Source organism: Patiria miniata, unplaced genomic scaffold (genome assembly GCF_015706575.1).
Source record: "Patiria miniata isolate m_02_andy unplaced genomic scaffold, ASM1570657v1 HiC_scaffold_17, whole genome shotgun sequence".
Taxonomy (NCBI): domain Eukaryota; kingdom Metazoa; phylum Echinodermata; class Asteroidea; order Valvatida; family Asterinidae; genus Patiria; species Patiria miniata.
Genome location: NW_024037055.1, coordinates 9,521,630 through 9,541,071, shown reverse-complemented (window position 1 = coordinate 9,541,071; position 19,442 = coordinate 9,521,630).

Below are 19,442 nucleotides of genomic sequence, written 5' to 3'. Positions count from 1 at the left end.
ACCTTTGGCTTTTCCCACCTTTGTCTTCCTCAGCATTTCGTAAACTTCATAGTCCTGAACAGTTGGACTGGGGTGCTGATCTGGTCGGAAGGCAGGGAGTTTAGAAGTGTCAAGGGCTTCAAGATCTTTAGAAACCGAGGCAAAGGTGTCGTTGATACTGTTGGACATGGCCTTAAAGTCGTTTGGATCCACACCGGGAGGGGGATGAATACATAACGCAGAGTTTTTCAAATTGGCCATGAGCTTAATCTGCTTGTACCACTCTGCTGGATTCGCTTTTTGTGTCGTTGAACCCTGGATTTGTAATGTTCATGTTTTGCCTTGGCAATTTCACGACGAATCTTGTATCGAAGGCGTTTCCATTTGCGCATACGATGACCATGGTGGAAAACCCGTTGACGCTTTCGAATAAGACTTTTGATGTAGCTAGTCATCCATGGTTTGTCCGTATTATGAAGTGTCGTGGTCTTGGTAGGGAAATAATTGTCTATACTGGCCTAAAGGTGACATACAAGGCATCACATTTGTCAACAGCACTTGCTTTTTCATATACTTCCGACCAGTCATGACCCACAATCCAGGTTCCAAACGCTCTGATATCAGAGTCTTTCATTGGTCGAACTACTCGGGAACGTGTTGCATTGGTGTTAGATGGGGGTCTGCTGGCAGGAGACCAAAGAACTGATGAATGGTCACTTGTTCCAACTGGGGAACATATTTCAGGAACCTTGTAGTAAGTATCCAGGTTAGTGATGATTTTGTCAAGGATCGCGTCTTTCCTCGTAGGTTGATTCACAACTTGCGATAGCCCGTTACCAGAGCAAATCTGACTTGTATCGAGGTGGTTAATATCACCGAAGAAGGTCACACCGGCCTGTGGATAGTTGGTGCGGATATAGTCAAAGCCATCCAGTAGGTGTTCACTAAGTTCACATTCATGGGTACTGTTAGGTGGTAAATAAATAATGGCATAGAAAAGCACAGAAATTTCACGCGGTAGTCTTTGCGGTCTGGCTTTCACCCACAATACTTCCAGGTGGTTTGGTACAGTAACAGAATCAACTTCTTGATTTCCTAGGTTCTCGCGAGCATAAATGGCTACCCCGCCTCCACGTCTCCGTGTCCGGGTTCTTTGTCATGAGAGCGTAATTCGGGATCCGAAAATGTTCCACTGGGTTTTCCGATGTGAACCATGACTCTGAAACACCAGCAATATCAACATCTAAGTCTTCCACCATTGTCAAACGTGTTGTTAAGAGACCGGGGATTACATATGTAGACCCTAGGCAGAACACAGCTACAGCTTTCGATATGTTACATGTAGCTAGTATAACCCGTGAGGTTATATAGACAAAGTAAGTCGGTAAGAGACGAAGTGGTACTAGGGATGATGTGGTTTATTCGGTTGGCTGTGACGCTCTCTGCCTGATTCCTAGATTCTACTGGGTTTTTATACAGTAAATGAACATTCCAATCGTACAGCTATCTTACAGGTTTCTTGCCTTATTAGGAATCGTTCAGTAAGTCTGTGGGCTGAATCACTGTGGCCTTCCGGTGCAGCCCAGCATCCACCCACGCGGACCTTGTGGCTAAACTGGCCATTCCTTAGATGTGTCTCATTACCAGGAAGGTGGTCCTGTTCCTTGAAGGTCAACGTATACAACTTAAACAGTAAATATAAAACATGATATTTTATCATGGTGATATGTGCCCTCCCCTCGAAGCTTAAGTCTCCGGACTTAAAATGGAACGTTCGGAACTTTAAAAATAAGGCATATGAGTAATCAACGATAACACTTATACATGACCTGAAGGTGAGAAAAAGAAAAAGACAATTATTAAATGGAAATGTATCGAAATGAATACAAGAAAACAAAATTGCATTGCAAACAAGTTAATAAATGAGAATGAGTGTATAGGTAATGCAATCATGTCCATGGCCGGCATTAAAAGCACGAGGCAAAGAAAGGGAATTGAGGCATACAATAAAAATAATACAAATTACAGAGTACGAATGGAATAATTGTAATACAGGAAAACTTTACACTAAATGATACATACTAGAAGTTAAAACACTTTAACTACAGAAAGCGGATAATAGCAATTTACAGTGAGAGAGAGAGCTAAATAATTAGGACATAGATGCCTATCGTCTGTGCTTATTCTTATATGCTTTGGACCGTTTGGTCTTACGGATGTGAAAGTCTTGGATTAACTCATCGGGAATATTGTCTTCGGGCTCCCAGGTTGTTTTGGTATATCCTTTCCACTTGACTTGATAATGCCGCTTACCATCTATTATGGCAGAGCGTCTGAGACTGTGTACAATAAACCAATCGCCACGACCTTGGTCATCAGTGTCTGGTGATTTAGTATCAGAGGGCCCCATATCGGCAGATGATTTCATTGTACAGTATTTAAGCTACCTCATCTGCCTCTTGTGTCTTGAGTGGGAAAGCTTCGCACCATTTTGAAAATGAGTCGACGATCAAAAGTACATATTTGTACCCTTCAGGTGATGTTTTCAGTGGGCCAAGTATGTCGATATGTAACCTGGAGAATACTTCACCGACCGGCAGTGCTTGGAGGGGTGCGCGCTGAGCATGGCGGTTAATCTTAACGCGTTGACAGGTTGTACATGACTTAAATTAATTTAACATTTGCTGGAGCGAGCACCTTTAATGTTTACTATCCAATGACTGTATGGAATGTGGTTTCTACAAAATGTAATTTGAGCCACCCGACCCTCACAACCAGCCCATTCACCCCTGATTAACCTCTGGCATGTCTGGAGTATCTCTCAGGCCCCAAACAGCCGTTAAAACCACAGACATAACCCCATTTGACATTCCATTTTGGTCACAGGGGTGATCGAAATAATCCCAATGTATATAGTGCATTTGTACACAAGCCTATGTAAATGTGCACAAGCACACGGGGTTTTCCCGCCAATTTTCAACCCCTCCAGTAGGATCACAAGACTGACACCCCCTCTGAAGGACGTACTATGGTCCATACTACGATCTGGCGATAGATGGCCCCGGGTGTGTTTACCACGTGGCCAGGACAATATAAAACATAAAAATGTGTAGAGTCAATATTCCCGCCTGAATCCAGGTAAGGTTTTAACATAGGCTTCAATGCGTGAAAACATTCGGGGCCAAAAATACTTCTGGCGAATACTGTTTATTGTACGAAGCTGGTGTCAACCCAGGACAGAGTCATGATATGCAAGAAGAATGTCATTGTGTAAGCAAGTAGGAACAACCAACTGTTTGATTTGTCGATCAACTTGGTGGCCTTTGCTGCGTGGATAATAGTAATGGTACAATATACCGTCCTGTATGACATAATCTTGAACTTCGGCGACTATGCGTCTAGCAGCGTTCCCATCGGATGGCAAACTACCATTTTCTAAGTACTCAATGTACTGATTCAGGGAACTATCGCGTCGCTGGCGAGCTTGGATATTGTAACGTCTCTCTGGGGTGAGAGACATTATCAAATAAAGAGTCAGATACAAGTATCTTACACACACACACTAGTACTTTATTCGAGATTATTTACATCTCAGGTCAATAGAGGGCGCACTATATACAATGTAAAGTTAATGCGTACATGTGTACATGTCAGGAACTCTGTCGGGGTCAGAGCCCAGAGCAACAATCTAATGCATCATATGCGGGAGCTCTGTGTAGGTCAGAGCTCAGCTCAGGAATCTACTGGGGAAGAGCCCAGTACAACAATGACCAGAACTGCCATTTCTGCGCGCTTTATATAGACTTTTGGGTGCGCGTCTTAGCCAATGGGAGCATTGGATTCTGGTAGTTATGAATAATGCATCCGTGTACAAAGGCATGGGGAAAGTTCTCTATGGGAGAATTGTACACGACTGACTTAGACATTCTAGTGGGAGAAAGTCCGAGAGCAGTGGTTAGCGGGCGAAGTAGGATCACTCGTGGGAGCCTTACGGGGAACTGATCCTCAAGGAAAAGGGAAAGGGAATAACTTCTCGGTACATAGGTTTGTGTACAAGACTTAGTCTCTAGACTAGGTAAGAATCTACACACTAATGCTATGGAGAAAACTATGAGACGAAGGACGTAACCTGACCTCTAGCTACCGTAGGTCTCGGCCAGTGGGTTAGCGGGACACACTCGCTGTGGTGTACGGGGTCACTAAGGGGTGAATACACGGGTAGGTTTTAGCGAGCCACATTCGCTAAATGCTTGGGGTCAATGTGGGTCGGATGCGAGGTAAGGTGTGTGAGGGGAATTCGCATCGACTCCGGGGAAAGGTGGAGGGAAAATGGCTAAGTCCTAAGTACATGTCCCATGGCGGTACATGTTCAATAGCAGTGAGTGCTACATGCATTGCGCGCTATACAATAGCGTACTGTACAATGTGCTGCACACTTAAACGTGTGTCTAAGACTTCGTGGTAAAGCTTCGCGCTGTGTGAGGGCACACAGGATCGCTGCAAGCATTACGCTGTGCACGGAGTGGAATGGACTGGTTGGGAAAGAAGTAAACTACGTAATTTGCGGGAACGCAACACTATCTCCCCCTAGTTTTTACAACGTCCTCGTTGTAATAAAAGGAATTTCGGAATAACAAGAGTGAAGAAAAGCAAAGATAAATGAAGCGCTAAAAACATGCAAAAAGTGTAAAACTTAAAAGTGAACATAAAGAAAACAACGAACGGTTACATTTCCTTTAAATGCGGATAAATGAGAGATAATCAAAACAAAAAGAACGTAAATATTCATCTAAAACGACGAAAATAAAAGTTCAGTGTCCATATCAATGGAGGGAAAAACACTGAGTTCATTCACTCGGCGCAGTTCATCGACCATGAATAAGCGTCGTGGAAATGGGGCTGGGAGACTAGAAATAATCCTGAAGTCTCGCTGGCCTTCTCTTAGAACGGGTACTCCTCCTCTCTGACAAGGGCGAAGTTCCTGTCGCAGAGGGCGCTACAGTTGGTGTCGGGGAACCAGATACTGTAGCAGGCGGGGTTGATGAGGGGTCATCAGCGCATTTGGTGCTGGATGTTTTCCTGGCGTTACTGCGGGGGACAGCATCATCCTTTGAGAGAGAACCCTTCTCCATCAAAGTTTTACGAAGGTCCAGCATCCATTTTGGGACCTCGTCACTGAGATACTGCTTAAGTCGGTCATGGTGAAGAATTTTTGTTCTTCCCCGTTGCTTGAACCGGACTTCAAACAGAAGATCACTCAATGTTCTGAGAATGACGCAGGGGCCTGCCCATTTAGCTCGTTTTAGCTTGGGAGATAACCCAAGGGTTTTTGTGCTGTCTCGCATGTACACCAAGTCACCAATTTGATAGTTTCTTTGGGAAACTCGGGGATCGTGGTCTTTCCTCTGTCTTTCAGCGGATTTACCAATATGTTGACGAACCAGATGATGGACGGTTTCCATCCGTTTCCTCACGGATGCAACATACTCGCATTCATCTTGAGGTTGGTCCTCTGTGTTGGGGCCACCGAGTACAAGCGCAATTGGTAGATGGGTTTCTCGACCTAACATCAGCATATTAGGCGAGTAACCTGTAGATTCATGCTGGCAACTTCTGTACGCTGAAGTTAGAAGTGGGAGGTGGATGTCCCAATTGCGTTGGTCACTGTCAACATACACTGCGATCATGTCAACCAGAACTTGATTGAATCTCTCCGCCTGTCCATTGGCGGATGGATGGTATGGGGAAGTTCGAGTCTTGTGGATTTCCAACAGCTTACAAACTTGTTGCATGAGATGAGACTCATAAGTTCGGCCTTGGTCGGAGTGAATGTCAAGGGGTGGGCCAAAACGGGAAATATATTCGTAGACGATTTTATGAGCCACCGTCTCTGCCTTTTGGTCGGGAATCGGGTAAGCTTCCATCCACTTTGTGAATTGGTCACCGACTAAAAGGATGTATTTGTTCCCATTGTCACTGATAGGGAATGGACCAAGGATGTCCGTGACCAGTCTGTCCATCGGTGCGCCGACTCGATAATCCTCGAGGTGTGCTCTGGGGGTTGTGTGTGGCCTTTTGCGGGCACCACACTTAGCACACTTGCGGACCCAGTCACGTACTGTTTCCTTAAGCCTGTACCAGTAAAACTGGCATTTGATCTTCTGAGCAGTTTTCTTCACCCCGAGGTGAGCAGAGGTGACGGCGTCGTGTGCAGCTTGAAGAACGGCACTCTGCAGTGCTTGAGGAATCACAAGTTGCAGGTAAGATTGGGTCTGGTCAGGAGTTACCCATCTTTTAAAAAGAACACCGTCTTTTAGCACCAGCTGTTGCCATAGCAACCACAAGTTCCTAGTGGTGGGACTTTCGCGTGCTATCTGGTCTCTGCTTGGTCTCTCAGGTGATTTGGTCATCAACTCCATGATGATCCTCAGGTCTGGATCTGCTCTCTGCAGTTTAGCTATTTCCTCTGTCGTGTAGCCACCGACCCAAGATGTGGCTCGTCCGGCGCTGAGACCGGCGGGGGCGCTAGAAGGGGCACGATCACTCGTGACCTCACCATCTTGGTCGTCTTGCTGTTCAGTTGGATTCGATTGTTCTGCAAGTTGCTGCCCGGCACTTGAACCGGCATCGGCATCCGTTTGCGGGATGCAGGGCGCGTTGCAGTTCAACTCTCTTCCAGCTGAATCAGAGGATATTGTAGCAGGTTTAGTTCGGTTGTTCGGCCGTATTACCCGAATGGCTGTGGGCAAATTGGCTTGCCCGGGAGTTTCTCCAGTAGGCGTGGCTGTGTGCGAAAAACGACATTTGAACTGTCCATCGTCAAAGTCGCTGCAGGTAAACTCACTGCACGAGCGCCAAATAAGTTTACCAATGCTACACACAGGAACCAGTAGGAGGGTTACCAACGTTGCCATCAGTACGAGGACTGTCCGTGGGGATACGGGTTTGGCCTGAGGGTTGACGTCATTGCTCGAGGGCTGATCGTCAGCAGCTGAAGTTCTCTTTGGGAATTGAACTTCAGCGGAGGTAGCGTTGACTCGTCTGGTCGAAAGGGGGACCACATCGTCGACTTTCGAAAAATCGGACCACAGCTCGCTTTTGGCTTTGCACTTCTCGCAACCGCCGCAGGGGAGTTCAGCGAGTATGGTCGTTCCGTCGTAGCACGGACAATCGTCAGGGTCACATGGCACCCTAGAGAGGGCATCTGCGTTGCCATGTTTCCTCCCTGGTCGATGTTCGATTTTGAAGTCGAACTGAGACAAGATTTGAAGCCATCTTGCCATCTGATCGACAGGCTCACGAAAAGACATGACCCATCGAAGAGCGCTGTGGTCAGTTCTGATGAGGAACTGTTTGCCCAGTAGGTAGTGTCGGAAGTACTGAAGGAAGGTGACGATTGCGAGGAGTTCTCTCCTCGTAGTGCAGTAGCGACGCTGCGGCTTTGTCATCGACCGACTAGCATATGCTATCGGCCGTTCTTCCTCCCTCTGGGTCCGATCACACCACTGGAGTTGCGATAGAGTAGCACCGATGCCACTATCTGAAGCATCGGTATCAATGATGAATAACCCATCATCATTGGGGTATGACATGACTTCGTTGCCGGTGAGGGCGGCCTTTAATTTCTCAAAAGCCGCTTGACAGTCATGAGTCCACTTAAACGTCTGTCCGGCCTCTAACAGACGATGTAAGGGGCTGGCTATCGTGGCGAATTGGGCTATGAACCTACGGTAGTAAGAACATAGTCCCAGGAAAGAGCGTACTTCAGTTATGTTCTTGGGGGTGGGCCAGTTTTGCACAGCAGAAACTTTACTAGGGTCTGGTTTGACACCATCTGGTGTGATGATGTGACCGAGGAACAGAACTTCCGTCTGGAAGAGATCACACTTGCTCGGTTTCAGCTTCAGTCCAGCATTTCCTAGTCGGCGTAGGACTTCACCAAGACGCTCAATATGCTCGGAAAATGTTGATGACAGGATGATGATATCGTCTAGATATATCAGCAGAGTTCGCCATTGCAGACCTTTGAGTACTAGCTCCATACAGCGCTCAAAGGTACTGGGTGCGTTGCATAACCCAAAAGGCATGGTCACGTACTCGTACAGTCCACTTCGGGTTACGAACGCGGTTTTGGGACGGTCTTCCTTCTTCACTTCAATCTGCCAGTAGCCCGACTGCAGATCGAGGGTGCTGAAGATTTTTGCCCCACTCAGGCAATCTAGGCAGTCATCAACACGGGGTAGGGGATACGCGTCACGGCGCGTAACATCGTTCAGCTTACGATAGTCGACACACGGACGAGTTGTGCCGTCCTTTTTCCGGACAAAAACCATTGGTGATGCCCAGGGGGATGTTGATTCGCGGATCACACCCGCCTTGAGTTGGCTCTCGAGAACTTTCTCCTCCTCGCCCTGAAATGCCTTTGGGGGACGACGGGGAGGCTGTCGTATGGGGCGTGCGTCGCCGGTGTCAATAGTGTGCTGCACTATTGAGGTTTTTCCCAAATCCTCCGCGGATTTGGCGAAAGTGTTCTCGTGGCTGGCCAAAAGTTCACACAATGCTTTCTGCTGGTGTGGGGACAGGTTTTCACAACTCCTCTCGTACAGTTTCTGTAGGTTTTCTGACCACTTGTCAGAAGGATTTGGGGTGTCGGGGACGGCGGGACTGACTGGGTTGACTGCGTATGACGTTGGGCGGGCATGCTCTCTGCACACTCGCGTTACTCGATAGAGGTGATCGGTTTCACAGTTTTCCTGCTCGGCTATGAGTTCAACCGCATCAACTTCATGCAGATATCCAAGCGTTGTACCTGCCTGAAGTTCAATGTTCTCGGGTGAAGTGTTCACAAGTCGGACAGGTATGCCGATGTCTTCTCGGCGGGGATCAATGAGTGAACTGCCAACCACAACATTGTGACGAAGGTTGGCAGGTTCAACGACTGCATACATGGAACTCAGTTTGTGATGATCAGCTATGCCCTCTGCTACCCACTCGCTGCATGCTGGAATTGTAGTGTTCTGCTTCAGTGCGATCTTAACTACACGGGGAGGGGCTCCTTGGACTGTCCACTGAACCCAGTTACCGGCAATTCGTATGCCGTTACGTGCCTCCAATATGCAATCATAGTGGTATAGAAAGTCATAGCCAAGGATTCCTTCATCGCTGATGGGGGCGACAAATGCATCCCATTGGAAGTGCTGTTCACCAATCATCATGTCGATTGTGGCAACACCTTCAATGTCAATGAGTTCCTTGTTTGCAGTTTCTAGTTTTGTGCTTTTGCACGGGGGTTTGAGTTCAGGGCGTTTTTCAGCAGGGATCTGGCTGAAAAGTGCTGAAGAAATGATGGTCACCGCCGCTCCGGTGTCGACTAAAAGTTCGCTGTCTTGGTCGCATATCTGCACTCGCAAAAATGCAGACATGCCTTGAAATTGCTGTCTACCCATTCGGATAGTGTTCTGTTCATTGGGACGGACCGGTGCCAGGCCGGACGGCACGGTCCGCGTTAGTTTTCCGTCTGTATGACGACGACCTCCTTGGCCGCTATGTCGGGGCACTTGTTTGCAAAGTGGCCGGGCTTGCCACATTTGAAACAAGTAACATCCATCTGCTGTTTCTTGGCTTCAGCAGGCTTGGCGGATTTCTGCTTGTAGGCGGGCTTATCTTTGATTAGTTTGACAATTCCGTTTAACCGTCGGTCGAGGTTGTCTTGGAACTGTTTAAACTGCTTTTGGTTGACGAACCCGGGATCAGCCTCAGATGCTGCCTGTACGGTGTTCACACGATGTGATTTTCCCGAGCTTGTGGTGTCACGGAGGCTCAGGAAGTTTTCCACCGCCGTTGTTGCCTCCTCGAGGGACTGGGGATTCGTCATGCCAACGGAAACTGCCATCTGTTGGTCGGGGAGGCCCTTCAGAAAATGGCGAAGGGCGATGCTCTCTCTGGTAACTGGATCTGCCGTAGGGTAGCCACGGAAGACGAGGCGGCGAATGTCGGCTACAAACTCCGCCAGCTTCTCCTTCGGCTGATGTCTCCTCGCTTCTAGCTGAGCGATGTAGTAATTTGGCAATTGTCGTTCGCCAAATCGTTTACCAAGCTCCTTCACCAGGGTGTCGGACGACTTGATTGCTTCGGGATCCAGTTGCTGGTACACGTACTCGGCCGCCTTTCCACGTAGACTGCTGACAAGTCGGAAGCGCTTTTCTTCCTCGGACCAGCCGCAAGCCTCGGCGAGACCCATCAGAGGTCGGACGAAGCCTTCCCATGACTTCGTGCCGTCAAATTCTCCTTGGCGAGGGAGAGGAACATCCAGCTTATGACTCGGCTGGGTTCGGAGAGGACGGGGCTCTGCTTGCTCTGCTGCTGTTGGTTTAGGGGCGTCAGCTTGTGGAACGGTGGAAGGGGCAGTACTGGGAGCAGACATCACTGGCTGTGAGTCCTTGGGCGATTTCGCTGAAACATTGGCATCTGTCTGCTCAGCCGTTGATGGGCTCTGTAATGCAGCAGTTGCTCGGAGTTGTTTCAGCTCTTTCTCCGCCTCCACTGAACGAAGCTTGAAAAGTTCGAACTGTTTTTTAAGTTCTTGAAGTTCTGCACTCTCTTCCTGTAGACTTGAATACAGGTTGGTGTCATCATCATCATACAACGACTGTAACCTGCGAGATTTTCGCTTGGCAGGCATGTTGGCTGCTGATATTGACAAGCAGAAAGTCAGAGTCTAAAGCTGGGAGATCCGTTCAGTGGAGGGGTACATGAAGTGACTTAATTAAAAGTCATGGTATAGTTCGATGGTGTGTGTAAGTTCGTATCCCACCGCTTGCCACCAGTGTAACGTCTCTCTGGGGTGAGAGACATTATCAAATAAAGAGTCAGATACAAGTATCTTACACACACACACTAGTACTTTATTCGAGATTATTTACATCTCAGGTCAATAGAGGGCGCACTATATACAATGTAAAGTTAATGCGTACATGTGTACATGTCAGGAACTCTGTCGGGGTCAGAGCCCAGAGCAACAATCTAATGCATCATATGCGGGAGCTCTGTGTAGGTCAGAGCTCAGCTCAGGAATCTACTGGGGAAGAGCCCAGTACAACAATGACCAGAACTGCCATTTCTGCGCGCTTTATATAGACTTTTGGGTGCGCGTCTTAGCCAATGGGAGCATTGGATTCTGGTAGTTATGAATAATGCATCCGTGTACAAAGGCATGGGGAAAGTTCTCTATGGGAGAATTGTACACGACTGACTTAGACATTCTAGTGGGAGAAAGTCCGAGAGCAGTGGTTAGCGGGCGAAGTAGGATCACTCGTGGGAGCCTTACGGGGAACTGATCCTCAAGGAAAAGGGAAAGGGAATAACTTCTCGGTACATAGGTTTGTGTACAAGACTTAGTCTCTAGACTAGGTAAGAATCTACACACTAATGCTATGGAGAAAACTATGAGACGAAGGACGTAACCTGACCTCTAGCTACCGTAGGTCTCGGCCAGTGGGTTAGCGGGACACACTCGCTGTGGTGTACGGGGTCACTAAGGGGTGAATACACGGGTAGGTTTTAGCGAGCCACATTCGCTAAATGCTTGGGGTCAATGTGGGTCGGATGCGAGGTAAGGTGTGTGAGGGGAATTCGCATCGACTCCGGGGAAAGGTGGAGGGAAAATGGCTAAGTCCTAAGTACATGTCCCATGGCGGTACATGTTCAATAGCAGTGAGTGCTACATGCATTGCGCGCTATACAATAGCGTACTGTACAATGTGCTGCACACTTAAACGTGTGTCTAAGACTTCGTGGTAAAGCTTCGCGCTGTGTGAGGGCACACAGGATCGCTGCAAGCATTACGCTGTGCACGGAGTGGAATGGACTGGTTGGGAAAGAAGTAAACTACGTAATTTGCGGGAACGCAACAATATCAACGGATTGATCTGTCAAACTGTCAGGGTTATCGATAGAACAGAATGTTTCTTTATCCGTGGCATAAGTCAATTTGTACTCGTACGTTTCACCCAGCGTTACGGAGTGACTGTTTTCCTGAGGCTGATGCACAGTCTCAACTGGAATTGGGTCCTTATTCGCGGCTTGAACTTGAGAGGCATTGTCGTCATATTGTCGACGTGAAAGGGCATCAGCATTACCATGGGAAGTGCCAGACTTATGAACAATATCAAAATCATACCCCTGAAGTAAGATAGACCATCGTCCCAATCGACCAACAGCATTGCGTATAGATCTGAGCCATTGCAAAGAAACGTGATCTGTGTGGACGCGAAACATTCTGTTAGCATTAAACCATTGCTATGACGTCACACTATTGTTAAAAGTGTGGATTCGGATCTACGAATCTCTTACACTTGTCACAAAGTGTGGATTCGGAACGAAGAATCTTTGGTAAAGTATGGATTCGGAATAACACTTTGAAAACGTCGGACAATTGTTCTCCATAATGAGCATGAATAGGACCGTCTGCGTGAAAATTTGCTTTCCGAAAAATACCAATGCATCTTCACTGTCAGCTTTTCCGCCGTCACTGCAAAATCTACTTTTAAATTAGTCAGAAAGAAATCGTCGTCTCAACTATCCATTTTGACGTATGTGGCGATACACATGCTAAACACGCCAGGAAACAATGTTGCAACCTGACGCCACTTTCGCACTTGTGTACAACGTTTATGGAGAGTCATTTCAAGTATTTCCTAACAATTTTGGAAACATTTATCAGTCCCAGATTCATGTCTTATTATCAATTTTGCAACAAATGGCCTTCATTGAGATGATATATGAAGAAAAAAGTGGCGTCAGGTTGCAGCATTCTTTCTTATACTTCTGTTGACGCAATGGTTTAAGTCGAAGAATACACTCGCAAGTGTGGATTCTTAATTTACGAATCTACTCGGCGCTTCGCGCCTCGTGAATTCTTAAATTACGAATCCACACTTTCTCGTGTATTCTCCTTAACAGATACACCCGGTAAAACTGAATTCCTTGTACAACAGCTAGACCTTCTCTTTCGGTTATGGACCATTTTTGCTCGGCCTTTGTGAGCGCTCTCCCACCGTATTGAATGACAACCTCTTCACCGTTTTCGTCGGTTTGTGAGAGGATGTAACTGATGGCAAACCCACTAGCATCTGTAGCCAGAATAAACTCGCGATCAAAATTAGGATAGCCTAAGATCGGTGGAGAGACGAGCGCTTGCTTTAACTGGAGGAAAGCATTGTTGCAATCTTCTGTCCACACAAATGGCACGTCTTTCTGCAGGAGTTCGTTTAGGGGGGCTGCTATGGTGTCATAACCTTTCACAAATCTACGGTAATAGTTACATATCCCTAGAAATGCTCGAACTTCAGACGGGTCCTTAGGAACGGGGAAGGAGGTCATTACTGACGTTTTGGCTGGATCAGCCTTGATCCCTTGCTTCGATATGACATGCCCCAGATAGGTTACTTCTTTCGCAGCAAAGTGACACTTCTGTGGTTTCAACTTGAGATTCGCGCGACGAAGGCGGTCAAAGACTGCATGCAGGTGCGTCAAATGCGTGTCAAAATCAGGAGAGAAAATGATGATGTCATCCACATTATACAAGTGCAAATTTCCAAGTTAGACCCCGCAGCACCTGAGTCATGACCATTTGAAATGAAACTGGCGCATTCATGAGACCAAACGGAAGTTTCTTGAACTGGTAATTGCCACTATGTGATGCGAACGCAGTTTTCGCGCGGCTCCCCTGATCTAGAGGTATTTGCCAAAATCCTGACGCAAGATCAAGTACTGTGAATATCGTAGCATGGGATTCACCTATGGTATCATATACATCATCAGGTCGAGGTAGAGGGAAGGACATGGGTTTTGTGACTTGGTTAAGACGACGATAATCTACTGCAAAGCGAAAATCACCATTCTTCTTTTTCACAAGCACTACTGGGCTAGCCCAGGGCGACGTAGATGGTTCGATTATGTCAGCTTTTAGCATGTCTTGGATTTGTTTGTCGATTTCTGCCTTATGAACAGGTGAAGTGCGATAGAAACGCTGGTGGACAGGTTTTGCATCACCAGTGTCTATTCTATGATAGTGTGCATCAGTTGTACCCAAATCAGTTGAGTCTTTCGCGAATACTTCTTTGTGCTGAGCCAAAAATGTGACAAATTTTTGCTTTTGATCTGCTGTTATATCTGAATCTGTCATAGTGATACCAAGCTCACTAAGGGTATCAGGGGGGTCAACACCTTCAGTTACAGGTACGGTATTTTTGTGCAACACATTGCCTGTCTGTGTAGGCCTAGATGTCTCATTTCCGTCTACCTCAAAACTTTCAATACACATGTCCTTGGACAACGGTTCCCAAAAGCCAACTACTTGGTTACGCTTAATCTCTACATCACTGTCAGTGGGATTCATAAGCTGGTATACTGATTTACCCTGAACAGATTTAACAACACACTTTGCTCCTACTAATTGCTCATCATCATACAGAGATGGAACTGGCTCAATGATACCGTACTGGGCTTTAATGTTACTACACTGAACAGGAAGAACAGTCTGCGTTCTAGCTGGCAACGATACATTACACACTGCTCTGACAGTCACTTTCTTTGCCTCTTTACCTACTAAAGGAATCGAAGGTGCATCGGGGAACACTACGTGATTTTCCTCAAAAGATATCTTGGCCTTTTGCTCTTTCAAGAAGTCTACTCCAAGAATAATTTCATGGTTCATGGTTTCGAGGATGTAGAAAGGGTGTTCAAAACTTTGCTCCCCGATAAAAATCGGCAGGGCAACTTTGCCCACAACTTTTGTTATGTGGCCAGCGACACCGGAAATTAGGGGAACATCTGACTGACCCAATGGGAACTGATCTTGGGGAAAACACTGCGTGTATGTTTTTCTTGTCATGCACGATATCAATGCCCCAGTGTCAATTAACGCAAATCGGGAGTCTGAGCCAATTCTGACTTGAACTAGATTGCTCCCGCCTGACATAGCAGAAACATTACTCATGTGTGGAACTTTGGGTCTCGTCTCTAGTCATTGATTAGAAGGATGAATATCATTGATATTGTTTGGTCGGTTATGTTGGAAGCACACCCTAGCAAAAAGACCTATCTTATGACAAAAGTTACATTCAATACCCCAGGCCGGACATGTTTGCCTACTTATACACTCACCTCCACATCCACGGCATGGGTACATCATGGGCGGCACCGCTGCTTGGGCTCGCTGCTGTCCTGGGCCTTGCTGCCTTCGGAAAACTTGGGTTTGCTGGGGGCGGAAGTGACGCTGTCCTAACTCGTATCCTCTGCTTGGTGGCTGTCGAGGAGATGGCTGTGTGGCCGCCGAAACTGTCGTCATCTGGTCTTTGAGGGAAGCGATCTGTTCAGACAGCTGCTTGATTGCTGAGTTCACGTTCACGTCAGTGGATGAGGTTGGTTCTTGCGCTGCAGCTGGGGACTGAGCGATTCTTGCTTGCGTTACTGCCTCATCCATGGTTTTTGGGTGAGATTTGATGACATGGGCTCTGAGGTTGGGCAGCAGTCCTCTTATGAATGCCTCCATTCTCTCTTCTTGGGAGCGCTTCAGCTGACAGCACAGTTTCTCAATGTCGCTCAGGTATTTTTCGACCGCTTCGTTGGGCTGTTGCTTCCTGTCGGCCAGCTCCGACAAACGAACCCATCGCAAAAGTGCCGCAAAGGTGCCCGTTGTTGCATTCGGCAAGTCTCTGTACCAGTAACTGGCAGAACTGGCAAGGTAGAGGGGAAAATTGCTGGCTTGTTGCACAGCCGTCCATGCTTTTGGAGAGCATACCTCTCGTACCGGTCGATCCATAACTCGGGGACCTCTGAGTCGTACCCGGTGAACTTTGGTAGGATAGTCTCGATGTGCGCTGTACAGGCCATGGCTGATGCAGATTGTTGTTTTGACTTCGATCGCGTGAGCATGAAAAACTCGATGTTGAGAGAGGTACCCGGATTCTCCACCAAATATAACCCGTGAGGTTATATAGACAAAGTAAGACAGTAAGAGACGAAGTGGTACTTGGGGTGATGTGGTTTATTCGGTTGGCTGTGACAGATTCTACTGGTTTTTTATACAGTAAATGAACATTCCAATCTTACAGCTATCTTACAGGTTTCTTGCCTTATTAGGAATCGTTCAGTAACTATTGAATATTAATAATACAGAATTGAAGGTGTTTGGTCAACTTGTATCTGGGGGCAGGGCTAGGCAAATTAATAGAACAATCGGATTTCCTTATAAGTCTGTGGGCTGAATCACTGTGGCCTTCCGGTGCAGCCCAGCATCCACCCACGCGGACCTTGTGGCTAAACTGGCCATTCCTTAGATGTGTCTCATTACCAGGAAAGTGGTCCTGTTCCTTGAAGGTCAACGTATACAACTTAAACAGTAAATATAAAACATGGTATTTTATCATGGTGATACTAGGTTTGCATGGCAAACTCCACGGACTTTATGAATGCAGGTATGTGAGCGAGTTGTGATACGGAATTTTATTTGTCTCAGTTTGCTTTTGCCCAATCTACAGCCGCGACGTGTGACTTTTGCTATCTTCAATTCTTTCATTAATTTCCACACAGCTGGATCAAAATTACTCCTCGTTCAAACATGCACACTAGTATCGCGTATGTTCAAAAGAAACTCCTTAGTAAAGTTGTACATGGCTGCTTCCTAATCACCGGTGGTTATCACAGTGCACTGTTGATGGTCACACACAAGCTTGCAGTTCATGTGTACAGAGTAGAGTTTTGCAAAATCCAGTTTTCAGCAGAGCTATTGCACACAAAACAATTAACAGTTCAAGCACCTTCACATGTACTCACGAGAGATACGGCATGTATAGTGTCCATGTTGTTGAGGCAGCACATGTACTCACGAGAGATACGGCATGTACAGTGTCCACGTTGTGTACATTGTAGCCCATGAAGATTGTGTATGGATGAGTATGACACAAGTTCAATACAGTAACAACATCACAAATTACAGCCAAAAAGCAGTAACAATGCTCACTACACATTGAAGAGGCACGATTATCAGCTTAAAAGTAAGGATGACAAGCACGGACGAAGATAAAAATGGATTTCTAAAACAAAATCTAACATCTAAATAAAATGGCAGCTCACACTAAAGAGCGCCCTCTATTTCAGCATACTTTAGGAGGGCCCACATGCCAGCTCCGTCTGTAAGCATCAAACTTTGAGTGTCTGATGGAACTTTTGTTTCTTGTCTCATATACTTTAGACCTACTCTCCGTATGCTGTTGAGTTGCTGAGTTGAATGACAGTGCGCATGCGCACTACACTACATTGCAGACGATAACGGTTATCCCCGCTAGCAGACGACGCACTGCGGTATCGTCTTATGAAGTTCGACGAACGAAAAATGACACTTTTATCGAAGACGAGAACAATCCAGATAACAGTAAAGTGGAATTTTCGGAAACTTTTCTGACGGTTTAGAAATGGAATCCACCAATTTACCTATTCAACTTCCATCAAATATTTGTATTTCAAAATCGTTTTGATTGGAAATAATCGAAAGTCCTAACACTCCTCCATAACAAAGAAATACTTTCATATACATCTTTTTCGAATGCACATGCAATTTTCAGAGAAAACGTACGTTCACGACCATTATGTCCGTTTGGTCGATTACGTCCGACAACAGATTTTGACAAGCAATTGCCGATTATGTCCGACCCATTGTGTCTAACGGCCGATAATGTCCGACCCATTATGTCTGACAGCGATTATGTCCGACCCATTATGTCCGACGGCCGATTATGTCCGACCAATTGTGTCCGACGGCCGATTATGTCAGACCCATTATGTCCGACGGCCGATTATGTCCGACCCATTATGTCCCACGGCGATTATGTCCGACCCATTGTGTCCGACGGCCGATTATGTCCGACCCATTGTGTCCGACTGCCGATTATGTCCGACTCATTGTGTCCGACTACATTTAGTATTCTCTGCCAGCCAAAATTTTGTCGTGAACCGAAAGTGAAGGAACTCAAATTCAAATTGTCTCTAGAAATACTTGGGTGATTTTGACAGCATTCCTCCGTTTGATTAAGATCAATCTGTGGGCTTCACGTCGAAACGTTTTTCATTCATTTCATTGTTTTCATTTATTATTTCTCAGGCAAGAACACATGCAGACACAAAATACAATTCAAACATTTTGAGTAACAGGACAGGATTACAAAATTTACATTACAAATATTGACAACACCTCCGAAGAATTGCCGCCAAAACGAACTAAATAACTATCTGGTGGCTCTTGTAAATGCTATTAAGTACAAAAAAAAACAATTAACATGCATGTATACAATACCAAGACTCGTCGAGTATAATGTTTTTAGCAAAAAAAAAAAAAAAAAAAATGAAGAACGCCAAAAACATTAAATAATAATAAAAATAAAATACGAACAAGTAATTTGAAGACTGGGATATCAAATCTACGAATGATACAAACACTTGGCAACAGATAAGACAATTGACAAGTACGACAACAAGAACTAACTTTTCACATTAAAAACTTAGAAATGATGTGGTTAGCCTATACAATTTTACCAGTAGCCCTCAACCACCAATATTACATTACAATATTGTTTCTCTTTACCCTCTTTCTCTCCCAACACAGGGATTCAGTAAAAAAAATAAAAATGTATTAGTTTATCATTTTTATTAGTATTATTTCTTTTTGTGACGAAGACAACTTGATATTTTTCTGATAAAATGCAGCCTCATACCCAACTTTGCATATTTATTTATATATATATAAATCATCTTTAGAAGACCTAAAACATTGTAAGTAAAACTCTCAGCAATTTGCATTACACTATCTCGTGAACCCGGAATCAATACATGTTTTTTAGGGAATGTGTAAATGACGATAATCCCAGAACAACGATGTCATTGACAGTTGTCAGTAATGCCTCCAATAATCTAGGACCTCTATGCAAAAGATTTGATAAATCACCTGGCTCTTAGATGGTGAAACTTCACAACTCAGTGTGTCTAGAATTAACAACAATGTCATCATCAAAAGAAACCCTGTTTTTCTTTCTTGTAAGATTAACAATTTCAGCAGAGATCCGAGTGTGATCCATTCATTCTTTCTGTTGAGTAACAGGGAAAAAATCTTTCATAACGGCGAACAGGAGATCTTAAAAATTATCCCAAGTCTCACTATTCTCGGTTTACCTATAAGCCCTGTCTAAAGTGTGAACGATTCTGATGTGAAAAGGCTGGTCCATACAGTAGCGGCTAATCTGACGGTCCTTTGTAGCGTACTAATATTTATCTTCGCCTAATATTTATCATTACTTTAGTCTCTGGTGATTGCATCCCATGACATCAGTACTCTTGCACTAACAAATTTCACTAAAGCCTTTGACATGGTGAATTATGAGGGGCCGTATCATAAGTCCGACGCCTCATAG